Source organism: Podarcis erhardii (assembly GCF_964252035.2).
Source record: "Podarcis erhardii genome assembly, chromosome: 6".
Lineage (NCBI taxonomy): Eukaryota > Metazoa > Chordata > Lepidosauria > Squamata > Lacertidae > Podarcis > Podarcis erhardii.
Genome location: NC_138510.1, coordinates 81,676,388 through 81,689,594, shown reverse-complemented (window position 1 = coordinate 81,689,594; position 13,207 = coordinate 81,676,388). Strand labels below are relative to the sequence as shown.

Below are 13,207 nucleotides of genomic sequence, written 5' to 3'. Positions count from 1 at the left end.
TGTCTTTACCACAGCAAACACAGTATGTACAAATAATACCACATGAAGTGTAAAAGTAGCTGCTATTCTTTGTTTCAGAGCCTTATTAGCACCCCTGCTCATACCCTACCATCTCCACTCCCTATTCCATTATTAAATATTCGAATTACCACAATAATTTAAATATAACTCACCAAGCAACTTATGGTAACAAAGCAAAATGGACAGCATCCAAGGTGTTCTGCAATTAAAAATTGAAACATCTGTCATGAATGCTCTCCCAATTTTTTTCCGTGTGAAGACTCAACCACCTATCGGAACCAAAATGTGTAACTGGACCACTTTAATTACATTTGCAAATATGCATAATTTATTAATTGGAATGTTTTCCCACTCTATGCTGTAGGCTCCTTTGAGGTACAAATGACAACTTTAGGAGGGTAATTTAGCTTAGGGAAATTGTGTAGAGGGAAAGGGTTGAACAGTCCCTTACAAGCATCGCTAGACCTATCAAGACCGCCAGGATGTGTCTGTTTTAAAATGAAATAACCCCATATCACATGTGACTTTATTGCTAGGTTACATCCACACCATACATTTAAAGCACTATTATACTACTTTCACCTCCTGACAACCTAGCAGTTCGAAAGCACGTCAAAGTGCAAGTAGATAAATAGGTACCACTCCGGCGGGAAGGTAAACAGCGTTTCCATGCACTGCTCTGGTTCGCCAGAAGCGGCTTAGTCATGCTGGCCACATGACCCGGAAGCTGTACGCCGGCTCCCTCGGCCAAGAAAGCGAGATGAGCGCCGCAACCCCAGAGCCGTCCACGACTGGACCTAACGGTCAGGGGTCCCTTTACCTTTATACCACTTTCACAGTCATGACTTTCCCCAACAACCCATGGGAACTGTAGTTTGTTAAGGGTGTTGATGATTGTTAGGAGACTCCTCACAGTTCGATCTTATTTCTTTCCCTTCACCACTGATCATTCCTCCAAACTGGCAATTGCATTCTCCCTTGGCTAAGCCTACAGTACCCACATGCTAGCGGTGGCTGGGGCCAAAAGTGGGGTGCAGCCAACCCACATTCTCATGTGCACAGTCTCATCCATGCACACACACAGGACACAGAGCCCCCTCCACATCTTATCCATGCAGATTATCCAAAGGGGGATTATCACCCCCACCAACTCATCAAATTATCAATCTGATGATTGCCAAGGGATGATTTGCATACCCACCATGTGTCTATTACTGACAAATGGGGGGGGGGCAGAAAAAAAATTGGATGGTGAAGGCTGTTCAGACCCCACAACTGGGGCTGACACTCCTGCCCTAAACCATGTCCATGGCAAAGGTACATTTTTAAAAAAGTGATATTCCACAATGGATCTGGGTCCATATTTCAATAGGTACCAGTTTATATTATCAGATGCATGGTCCCTATGTTGGATATGTCAATGACAGTATTAGGGGCATCATAAGACACCCTAATAGAGAATGCAGTGCCCATGACATTTCAAGTACATTTTCTACTCCTTGCTTTAAAAAAAGAGTATCAGCTAGCACCGAGGCAGCATATTGGCTGTGTTGACAAAACACATCAAAATGCTAAAAGAAAGGGATCTACGAAGTCCTCTTTACCAGAGCATGCTTAATATTCTTGAGATGGCACCTCTCCACATTACTGATAATGGATGGACAACATGTTTTGGTATGTTCGTACCACACAGAGCACTAATTGTATTCATGGAGTAAAACACGCATCAGGGTTTTCTTTGGCCAATGGACTGAGAACAAGAACCCTTACTTACATGGTTACTCAGTTAAATAATAATTTGATGGTTAACTCATTATGGAACGGCTTCTATAAAAATGCTACAGTACATCTATTCTGGGATTGTAGGGTTCCGGCAGAATTCTCTGTGATTTGTTTATGATGTAGTGATGATTGACTCTGTCACTTACTAATAAATGGTAAATAAAAAAAAGTAACCTATGATATTAAAGTACTACATTAGCTACATCGCGATTAAATTACAGTAACATCACCAGCTATAAACCTTTATAGAATCTTCTCAACCGTGCAGTAATTCTCCTAACTATACGATTATGTAGAGCACAAATATTTCTTTGTAAGTCCGAAGCAATACATCAGGGGAGCATTTACTGCTAAAGCTAGATTGAGAGTAAATGCATCTTGGGTTGCTATGAATAAAAGCTCTAGCTTCTCATTACTTTATGACAAGACACAGAAATTCACTTTACTTTTCATTTAAGCTTTTCTGCTCCAGTTTATAGATGTATGCCTTCACGCTTTTATTCCCTTCTCGCTTCAGCCGTACGTAATAAATGATTATAAATTTTCACATTTGACCACCTCTCTGCTAGTCTCATGCTTAATGCACAAAGTTAGGAAGCTGCAGGTAAAAATTTCACAAACACTTTTATTTATGATGTTGTCCTTGGTAACGGAAATTTCAATGTACTGAAATGAAAAGTATGATTAAAAGGATACGACGACCTGACAAGGATAGTAGAGGGCAGCCTTCTATTTCCCACAGAAAATATATAATACTTTTTTGACATCAATTTCATAGAGAATAGACATGGGCTATTCATGAAAAAAAAAAAGACACAAACATGTTTCTGACTTCGGCGCTCTTGTCCTTTAAATGAAACTTCTGCCAAAGTGCATCAAGACTGAATTATTGTCCTTTAGATGTGGAAATTATTCAGTTGGAATCATAACTAATTTTCAATAAGCATAACTGGCAAAACAATATAAGATAAATAGTGAAAAGCTACTCAGGCCTTAAAAATCAATTTATTTAAATTCAAAATAATTCAAGTCTTTTTTACACCGCCCACTTGGTTTTAGGTGCTTAATAGATTTAATTCTTTATTGTTGCTGTTATAAAAAATAAGAAATAACTGCTACTAGATTATATCTATTTTATTTTTTATTTACTATTTACAGAAATATCTGCTGAAATTAAAACAAACCTGCTTCTCTCTATATATGTATTATTATAATTTTATTCATAGGTTTTACGATTATTCATTATTTCTTTCTGACCACAACAGGTTCAAGGCAGCTCACAATAAACTCCATATAAGGAAAAATAATTGTTTTTATAAAAAGACAGTTTTTAAGTAAAATGAACAGAAAAAACAATATGTACAATCAGCCTTCCTGAGGGTTCTTTAATCATTTATGCAATGTTTGTGCAATATCATTGTCAAAATTTCACATTTCTAGTCTAGTGTTTCTTGTTGTCCATCATCCCTTTGTGGATGTGGTGTTAGGTCGGATTTGAAGATATCTTTACCATGCCAAACTTTGTGCATGGTTCCTTCTCATGCCTACAGATGCATAAACAAAGGGGTCACCTTTAGTCATTTCCTTCCAGTAAGAGAGAGATAAACATCACTGCTGCTGCACAGCAGCCACCACTTTTGGTATCTATATTGTATTGTTCTCCTACAGGCTCAGACTCTGATTAGCTGAGCTGATTCAATCGACTTGCTCCAAGACCTTTAAGAGTTTGCACTTCGGTTTTTGTGAGAGAAAAGAATGTTGTCAGTTTGGGTGGGATCAAAACTTCATGCAGAGGCAGTCTGGGAAAATGGGAAAAACGGGGGGCAAAATGTCCTGAAAGCGGGCAGAGACACTGAGGCTGAAGGAAATAAATATGCTGAGAACAGAACTGACTGTGAAAGAGGAACATTTAAGGTGGGTGGCTGGAGAATAAGTGGCAGAAAAGACAGGGAAGTGAAGTAAGGAGCGTCGGTGAGGGAAGTCGGCAAGGGAAGCTGGTAGACCTGGCCCTACTATTAGGTAGAGTCAGGCCTCAAGAAGCAGCACTAAAGTGTTGAGAGAACAGAGTCGTGTCTTGAATCCCCAGCTAACCTTTTGCCTTCAAATATGATTGAACAGTGTTCTGTTGCTAGTGCTGAAATCAGATTTAACTTCTGGTCCAGTCCGCTTCTGTAGGTGGAAGTAGGGTGAGAGGCACCATCTTGTCCTTTGCCTCAGGCGGCAGAATATATTGGCCCGACCCTGCAGGCTGGTCAGGAGGCATAAACCCTATACAGTGGTACCTCGGGTTGCATACGCTTCAGGTTACACCTTCCGCTAACTCAGAAATAGTGCTTCAGGTTAAGAACTTCACTTCAGGATAAGAACAGAAATTGGGCTCCAGCGGTGCGGCAGCAGCAGGAGGCCCCATTAGCTAAAGTGGTGCTTCAGGTTAAGAACAGTTTCAGGTTAAGAACGGACCTCTGGAACGAATTAAGTACTTAACCCAAGGTACCACTGTACTCAAAACGAGCAGCTAATATCCAACTCTGGGCCCATCTGCGCTATTCATTTAAAGCAGTGTCCCAACACTTTAAACCAGTCATTGCTTCAGTCAAAAGAATCCTGGGAATTGTAGTTTGTAAAGGGTAGTAAGAGAGTTGTTAGAAGACCCCCTATTCCCCTCATGAAGCTTTAATTCTCAGAGTGGTTTAACAGCCTCTTTCTTCAGGAAAACTCTGGTAATCGTCGCTCTGTGAGGGGAATAGGGGTCTTTTGGTAATTCTCAGCACACTTAACAAACTACAGTTCCCAGAAATGACAGTTCACAGTGATATGATGCTGCTTTCAGTGTGTAGTGCAGATGGGGCCTCAGTCATTTAGAAGACCCAATGCTAGTAATGATCACTAACTTAAATCCATAAATTTCAATGGGTTTACTCTATAACTTAAGTCAGATACCACCCTATGTTTAGTGAGGGTGGAGCTTGTAGCCAGAAATTTTGTTGTGAGGCGGTTAATTGGGGCAGTGGATTGCTGAATAATTTCACCATCAAAATCTTGTCATTACCCATTTATTGGTATCCCACTTTTCCACAAGATGGTGTCCCAAAGGCAGCTCACAATGTATAAAATGAACAGCAACAAATATAAGAAAAATAGGACCAATTTCTATTTTTCTTATATTTGTTGCTGTTCATTTTATACATTTTATACATATATACTCATTTCACACGCTAGCAAGGTTCTGCTTAAAATTCTACATGGAAGGCTCAAGCAGTATGTGGACCGAGAACTCCCAGAAGTGCAAGCTGGATTTAGAAGAGGCAGAGGAACCAGAGACCAAATTGCAAACATGCGCTGGATTATGGAGAAAGCTAGAGAGTTCCAGAAAGACATCTACTTCTGCTTCATTGACTATGCAAAAGCCTTTGACTGTGTCGACCACGGCAAACTATGGCAAGTTCTTAAAGAAATGGGAGTGCCAGATCACCTCATCTGTCTCCTGAGAAATCTCTATGTGGGACAAGAAGCTACAGTTAGAACTGGATATGGAACAACTGATTGGTTCAAAATTGGGAAAGGAGTACGACAAGGCTGTATTTTGTCTCCCTGCTTATTTAACTTATATGCAGAATTCATCATGCGAAAGGCTGGGCTGGATGAATCCCTAGCCGGAATTAAGATTGCTGGAAGAAATATCAACAACCTCAGATATGCAGATGACACAACCTTGATGGCAGAAAGTGAGGAGGAATTAAAGAACCTTTTAATGAGGGTGAAAGAGGAGAGCGCAAAATATGGTCTGAAGCTCAACATCAAAAAAACGAAGATCATGGCCACCGGTCCCATCACCTCCTGGCAAATAGAAGGGGAAGAAATGGAGGTAGTGAGAGATTTTACTTTCTTGGGCTCAATGATCACTGCAGATGGTGACAGCAGTCACGAAATTAAGAGACGCCTGCTCCTTGGGAGAAAGGCGATGACAGGCCTAGACAGCATCTTGAGAAGTAGAGACATCACCTTGCCAACAAAGGTTCGTATAGTTAAAGCTATGGTTTTCCCAGTAGTGATGTATGGAAGTGAGAGCTGGACCATAAAGAAGGCTGATCGCCGAAGAATTGATGCTTTTGAATTATGGTGCTGGAGGAGACTCTTGAGAGTCCCATGGACTGCAAGAAGATCAAACCTCTCCATACTGAAGGAAATCAGCCCTGAGTGCTCACTGGAAGGACAGATTGTGAAGCTGAGGCTCCAGTACTTTGGCCACCTCATGAGAAGAGAAGACTCCCTGGAGAAGACCCTGATGTTGGGAAAGATGGAGGGCACAAGGAGAAGGAGACGGCAGAGGACGAGATGGTTGGATAGTGTTTTCGAGGTTACCAGCATGAGTTTGACCAAACTGCGGGAGGCAGTGGAGGACAGAGGTGCCTGGCGTTCTCTGGTCCATGGGATCACGAAGAGTCGGACACGACTAAACGACTAAACAACAACAACAACAAAGGACCAATTTCACTTAAGTAAATGTATAATAAAGAAAATCAGCTCTGAATAAAACAATACAAATAAATTGACCCAAGAAATAAATTGACTTAACCCAACAGCTGAAAAGTGTCAGGAGCCTGAAGTCTAAGATAGAAATAAAAAATATTTATTTTATGCTCTCTATAGAAATATATGAGGCCAAACAGATCTCCATTCTACAAAGGCAACGTGGGATTCTCCACAGTTAACTTACATACATGGCCTGGCAATCACACCTCTCAATTTGAGGCATCCTTCCTCCCAGTTTTCACCTTGATCTCTTCTCTTACTCCCTTCCATATCTTTCACTTGGGAAGGTAAAGATTTCCACTCCTTTAATCCCCACAGATGCTCACGTATTTTTATCAACCAGAACATAAAGTGAATCTCTCTCTCTTTTCTTGCTGTCTCATAAACGTAGATAGGCCAATATGTTTAAAATGATTAAATTGTATTAGTTCTTGGCAAACAATTAGGCTGAATGCGAGTCAGGCCATATCCCTGATATAGGCCCATTGTTAAATACTTCTGCACAGAGGCCTACACACACTGGGATGCACACAAAATACAGACTGCTGTTTGGCAAAAAAAGGGCACAATCCTGATCTCCCCTCTATTCTACCTCACTTGTCCCCAGTTTGACAAACGGTAGGATAGCTAAAGGAAGCAGTTTCTACATTTAGTAACAGTGAATCTTGCTAGTTGCAGTTTTTCCTCTCACTGCAGCAGACCCAGCTCCCTACCCTCCAACATTTCTCTGATGAAAATAGGGATGCCCCAGTCCATAATGATAATTTTACTATTTATACCACACACACCTTACTGGGTTGCCCTAGGCACTCTGGGCAGCTTCTAACATATATAAAAAATATAATTAAACATTAAACTTTTTTTAAAAAAAAACCTTCCCTATACAGTACAGAATTGCCTTCAGGCGGCTCAGGGGTCGGATAACTCCATACCCTCCAACATTTCTCCAATGAAAATAGAGACATCCTAAGGAAAGGTGGGACATTCCACACAGAATAAGAAACTGGGACAGCTTCTCTAAATCAGTGATGTCCTTGGAAAATAGGGACACTTGAAGGGTCTGCAACTCTCAGTTTGTTGTAGAGGGCTTTGCTGTACCCTGGCATGCTCCCAGAAGGCTTACCTGATGCCAACTCCAGCAGTGTCCCAGACAACTGAGACTTGTTGCCATTTTAATTTCTCACAGTGCCCATGATATAGCCTTGCTTGGGGCATTGTGGGAAATTTAAAAAGCAGCTATACTGGCAAACTGACTTGGTAAACCAATTAACAATTATTGTAGTGTGATTATAAAACAATCCAAGGTGTCAATTCGATCCACAGATGATTGCCCTGAACCACCTGATCTTTGTAATTGAGCTGTTTTGTATTGCATTTTCCCTCTGCAGTTCTTCTCTTCCAGCATGGCCACCTTAAGGTCTGAGTGGCTGATGTGTTCTTCCATTGTCTTTTTCAATTTTCTCTTTTTTTGATGTCTTTTTATTATTTTGTGCAGAGATTGGCCTGTTTGTCATATGTAGAATGCAGAAAGGCATCGCTGGCAGATGATGGCATATATCACGTTAGAAGATGAACAAAAGGTAAGCGAGCCTCTGATGTTGTGGATGACAGTATCCTTCTGAGAATATGCAGAGCACTCACCCAGTATTTGTGGGCTGGGTTTTCTTCTCAAGAGGTATGAGCCCCAGCACCTCTTAATCACTTCAGGCAATCTCTATCTCACTGATGCCAGTGTCAAAATATTAATTCTGGATTATTCCCAAGGATTACATCAGTTCCAGCACATCTCAGCAATGCTTATGTCATAGCTGTCAACTTACAGATTTGAAAATAAGGGACCAGCAGCCTTGAAAATAAGGGACCAGCAGCCAAAATAAGGGACCTGCAGCCAAAATAAGGGACCTGCAGCCTCACCTGTTCCAGGCACTCCAGTCTTCCTGTCCTCCTGCAGTCTGGTCAAACTCATGCTGGTATCTTAAAGAACACTGTCCAACCATCTCGTCCTCTGTCGTCCCCTTCTCCTTGTGCCCTCCATCTTTCCCAACATCAGGGTCTGAATAGAATCTGCATCACATGCACCACAAGGCCTATGCAGCCTCAACTTAAGATGGCTCCCCGGGCTGGCTTTGCATTGCAAAGTTTACAGCAGCACGTGCAACAAAATGGCGTCCAGCATTCAAAACCCTCCTCAGCTTGCATTAACTAGCCACACACAAGGCATGCAAGCTCCACCCCCCAGTCGTTCTTAGACTTCTTATTGGGTGAGCAACACAGCCAAGCAACACAGTTGGAGCCTCCCTCCTCCCTGGCCGGCAGGGAGGGAGGGAGAGGAGCTGCTTCCTTTGAAATTTAAGGGACATCATTTAAGGGACATTTAAGGGACACCCATCAATAAGGGACAGCAGCGGGACATGGCGCTGGAATAAGGGACTGTCCCTTCAAAAAAGGGACACTTGACAGCTATGTTATGTTGCAGAATACAAGAGGTACAAGTAAGAAATATTGTGGAATGTATCTGCTGCTGTCGGATAATGACAATAAGCATGAACGGGGCTTATTATACTATGTATGACCCTAGTTATTATTACCTTGTTAGGGAAATATTTCATGGATCTCTACACTAAATAATTTGCAGTATGCACTTGTGCTTCACGAGCATTATAACCTTCACAAGGGGGAAGCTGCAAATACTTTGTGACAGATTCCATTTGTCGGCTGGCAATTGCAAAACCCTGAAAACATATTATGTCTCATGTCAGCCATAAAAATAACACCACAAATTACAACCTAAACAAAATTATGTAGCAATTATCATTTGGGGGTCCATTCTAATCCATTTCAGATTTACTGTTAACCTGGGTGTTTTTTTCCTTCCCCTCCACCTTTTTTTCTTTTTACACCTAAAGATCTGATATCGGGTCAGGCAATTATAAGCTACTGTGGCCCTTTAAATTGCAACTCTTCGCAATCATTGCTATTATAATACCAGCAATCTGCATTGCTGGGCATTCTGTCTAGTGTCCCAGCCTAAAAGTGTGCTCCTTTCTAAATAAATTTGATTTTTGCAGTTTGAAATTTGACAAGAAATGCTTAAAAAGCCAGCATGTGGGATCAATTATGGAAATTCAGCAAAGCACACAGGTTAAAAGTGCAACACCAGAGCTCACACTCTCTTTTAACTTCCTAATGTCTCTGACCCCTTTGTACAAAAGTACTTTAATCAACATTATATATATTATATTTTAGTCTCACCATTTAGCAGGCTGTAAAAAATGTTTGCTGGTCAATTATAGACATCAAGTTGATATGCTGCAGGACTGTGGGCCGTTTTAAGTTTGCAATTATAGCTGAGAGGGCTTTGGGGAAACCCAGAGAGGGTAAAAACTGATTCCCCCCCTCCCCTCTTTAAAATGTTTTAAAGTTTGCAAGCAAAAACGATGAATATTAATTAAATAAAAATGAACAGAGACAATTATTGGACCGTAATGAAAGGTGGATTTGAATTTAATGCACATGGCATTCCGTCCCAATATTTTAATCCCCTGCCACAGTGTATGCCACTACAACAGCCAATAACGACAAGATTGTCCAAATAATGTAATTGCATTAGATAAATTTGAGACCAGATTTCATTTTAAGGCCCTAATACACTGTTGGAACCATGACCTGAATCTGGCTACCGATAACTGGTATGAGACATGGGTCAATGCACATAAGTGCTCTATTTGTAACCATAAAAGCAAGATAATGTATAGGATGCTAAACCACTGCTTTACATTCCCTTCACCCTCTGAGGAAATTGATGGTCCATGTTCATTCAAGGAGGATGAGAAGAGAGTGGTCATTTAGAAACTTGATGCTTGGTCTGGCAACAGGCACTTTTAAAGCTCCCTTTATTTCATGTTCTTTTGAAACTGTGGCTAGAAGTTAGCCGCCACCACTCTCTTGGTGGCAGGAGATTACAGGAAGTAAATTCTTCAGCATCAAAATGTGCCTTAGGAAACCTCTCGCTTTCCTCTGTACATATGTAAAGTATGAACACCCTCTGTATGTTGTAAAGTGGTGACTGCTCTATAGTGCTATTAGCCACCATACACGTTTCTTGAATATGTAAAGTTTATTCTTTTATTATTTTATATTTGAGTGCCTAGTTGGCTGGTAGGTTTGTGAAACCATATTGTCCTAACTCTTGAATAATAAGCAGTTAATGCCTAAATATCCCGTCTTGGAAAATGTCTTGATGTATGAGTCAAACTATGACATGGTACTGTGAACTACCAGTCCTAAAACCCTTAGTTGCCCTGTGTGGTGTGAGCCACCAGGGCTGTAGTTTTCAACATCTACCTGGGCAGTGGATCTGTTTCCAGCCAGCCAGCTTGTCCACTGCTTTTCTTTAACAGGAAGAGCTATAAAGCGCTTTTGTTCAGGATGAACTTCACTTGGGCAACAATTGCCTTCTGTGCTGTACTCTGTTCTAACTCCGGGGCTTATTTCTTTTGGACGAAATCACAGTGTTATGTACAGTTGTGAAGCAGCTGTGCCTCCATAACAGCCAATCTGGCTGAAAACTGGAGAAGATAGACACAAAGCATTTCCATACTTACATTCAGCCTCAGTGATGGATTTATACAGATAGTTATGTACAGATTTAGGGCTCCCCTGTTCTTGAGGGCCCCCTGTGTTATTAGTATACTTTGTTAACTGAAAGGATACTTTTGAAACATGACTACAAACAACGAATTGCCATTGTTGAAGTCTAGCATTTTAGTTTTTTGCATGGTTTCCACTCTTTGTTTATCCTACTCATCAATTAAAGTTGGTGGAGGCTGGTCCGTTTAGGGCATGGGAGCCATGAAAAGCTTCATTGGCATGCCAGAACAGGGGTGCCAGACTCTGGACTTCCTGTTCTTTACTTAACTTTTTAAACTAGGTCTCTAGCCCTTCTAGAAAGAAAGTTATAAAGCAGAATGTGCAGACCACCTTCTAAGCTGCAGGAGTTCCTGACCAACACAAGCTGAGTGACAGGTATAACACTTATTCTGACTTTAAAGTGCAGAACTCCTGTTGGAAACGGAAAGGCCCATCCACTTCCAAATCCAGTTGCCAATGATGTGAACTCCTCCTCTCCTTATGGAAGGAAGGATTTGCCTGGGAAATGGTTATTGAACACAGATAAGAGTGGAGAGGAGAGGCAGGATTCTTGCCTCTCCTTTGGGTTTTGGGAGGATGTTGTGGGTGAGGGAAATGCCAAGGATATTTCACCTGCTCTGCTCTGGCTGCCCATGGAAGAACTTTTTGAAAGGTTGGGGAGAGCCAAGAAGTGTTGTGCCGGTTTGCCTTCTCTGCTCTGCTGCCCATGGAAGGGCTTATCGAAAAGGGAAGGGAACAAGAAGTACAAGGGCTTGTTTGCCTCCTCTTTGCTTTGCTTCCTGCGGGCCTTGTGTGTGTGGAGTACTGGAGGAAAATCTGCTGCTGTCTGCTGCTCTGTTAAGTATGTTTTTATATTTAAAAAAAGATGTGTGTTGGGGTATTAGGAAAAGAACAGGAATTCCCTGTCACTTGTTTTGCTGTATATGGCAGGCAGCTGCTTTAGAACCCTGTGAGCTTTAGAACCCTGATCTTCTGGTGTTCCAAATCAGAATCATTCCTGCTTCGGAGGTTCAGCTCCTAACGTGTGGGGGGGATGTGACAGCATCAATGGTGATGCCAGGAATAGGGTGCCACCAGGAAGTGCACCATGCAATGGTAACTGTGCAAGGTTTGTGGGAAGCAAACACATGCATAGAGTTATTGTGTAAATTAGACTTTGGCACAGCCACTCTGGAACAGGGCAGATCATTTGCCTGCGTAAGGTCCATAAAAATCTGAAACCAATTCTGGTTTCCTAATACAACAGTCTGAAAATTCCATATTCAGTTGCATTTTGGTTCGATATAGCAACAATAACCCTTAATTCTTCTAACTGGGGTAAGTATTTATCATAGTTTGCTCAGGTTTCTAGCCCCTAAGTGTGTGGTATATAGGGTTTGTGAGAGCACCCATTAATCTTCCGTCATGGGAAGGCTCTTCAACATTGTGATTTTGAAGTCGTATATTTTGAAGCTGAAGTTTGTTTAATTTGCTGATTGATTTTTGGTATTTTATTGTACTGTACCGTGCTTTTTGATTAAATATTCTTTTTACTGCTTTGGGAACATTTGAGACAAAAAAAAAAACACTATATAAATTATCAAAAGTAGCAATTGTTACAATAATTGTAATGCCAACCTAGGAAGTTGTCTCATACTGAATCAGCCCATTGGTCTATGTAGCTAAGTATTGTCTACAATGACTGGCAGAAGCTCTCTATGGTTTCAGACTAGGGATTCTCCAAGCCCTACTATATATTGAACCTGGGATCTACATGAAAAGGGGATGCTCTGCAGCTTTTCCCCACTTGTGAAGATGTTCTCATTCCTTTTTGGAGAGTCTCATAACTAGGATTACATAAATTTCTAATTTATTTCCTATGTACACACGTGACTTCTGCCCAAAAGTTGCCAGGGTTTTATAAGACAGCAATAAAGCTTTCTTGGCATTAAGTAGCCAAGCACATAAACATTTTAATGAACTGTTTTTACACGGTTCATTGGAAAGCTCCCGGTCTCCTAGAATACAAATCACTCCTCTGTCACATTCAGTCCTCTCATATGGTGCTTACATTTCAGTTTACAAAATGGCTAATTAAAGTATAGCACAAGTGGAAGTTCAGCAAATACCAAAGTTAGGGAGGAGGGCAAGCAAAACCCTCCTTAACTGCAGATCTCAAATAGTTTTAGGCAGGCATGGTCAACCCACAAACTGCAACCAACTCTTCTGATTTGTCACAATC

At 41.2% G+C, this 13,207-nt stretch overlaps 2 long non-coding RNA genes across 3 annotated transcripts in view; one reads left to right on the top strand and one right to left on the bottom strand.

The window, feature by feature from the left end:
• Positions 1-6,623, bottom strand: part of LOC309344056 — a 35,130-nt gene extending 28,507 nt beyond the window's left edge. Inside the window, exon 1 of the long non-coding RNA XR_014157586.1 lies at positions 6,521-6,623. This is a non-coding gene — a long non-coding RNA (uncharacterized lncRNA). The remainder of the gene's footprint in view (positions 1-6,520) is intronic.
• LOC309344010 overlaps positions 3,061-13,207 on the top strand; it is a 66,065-nt gene continuing 55,918 nt past the window's right edge. The window contains exons 1-2 of one of the 2 annotated variants that reach the window (XR_014157523.1): positions 3,061-3,717; positions 7,832-7,916. This is a non-coding gene — a long non-coding RNA (uncharacterized lncRNA). The remainder of the gene's footprint in view (positions 3,718-7,831; positions 7,917-13,207) is intronic. The other variant, XR_014157524.1, reaches the window with a different exon arrangement.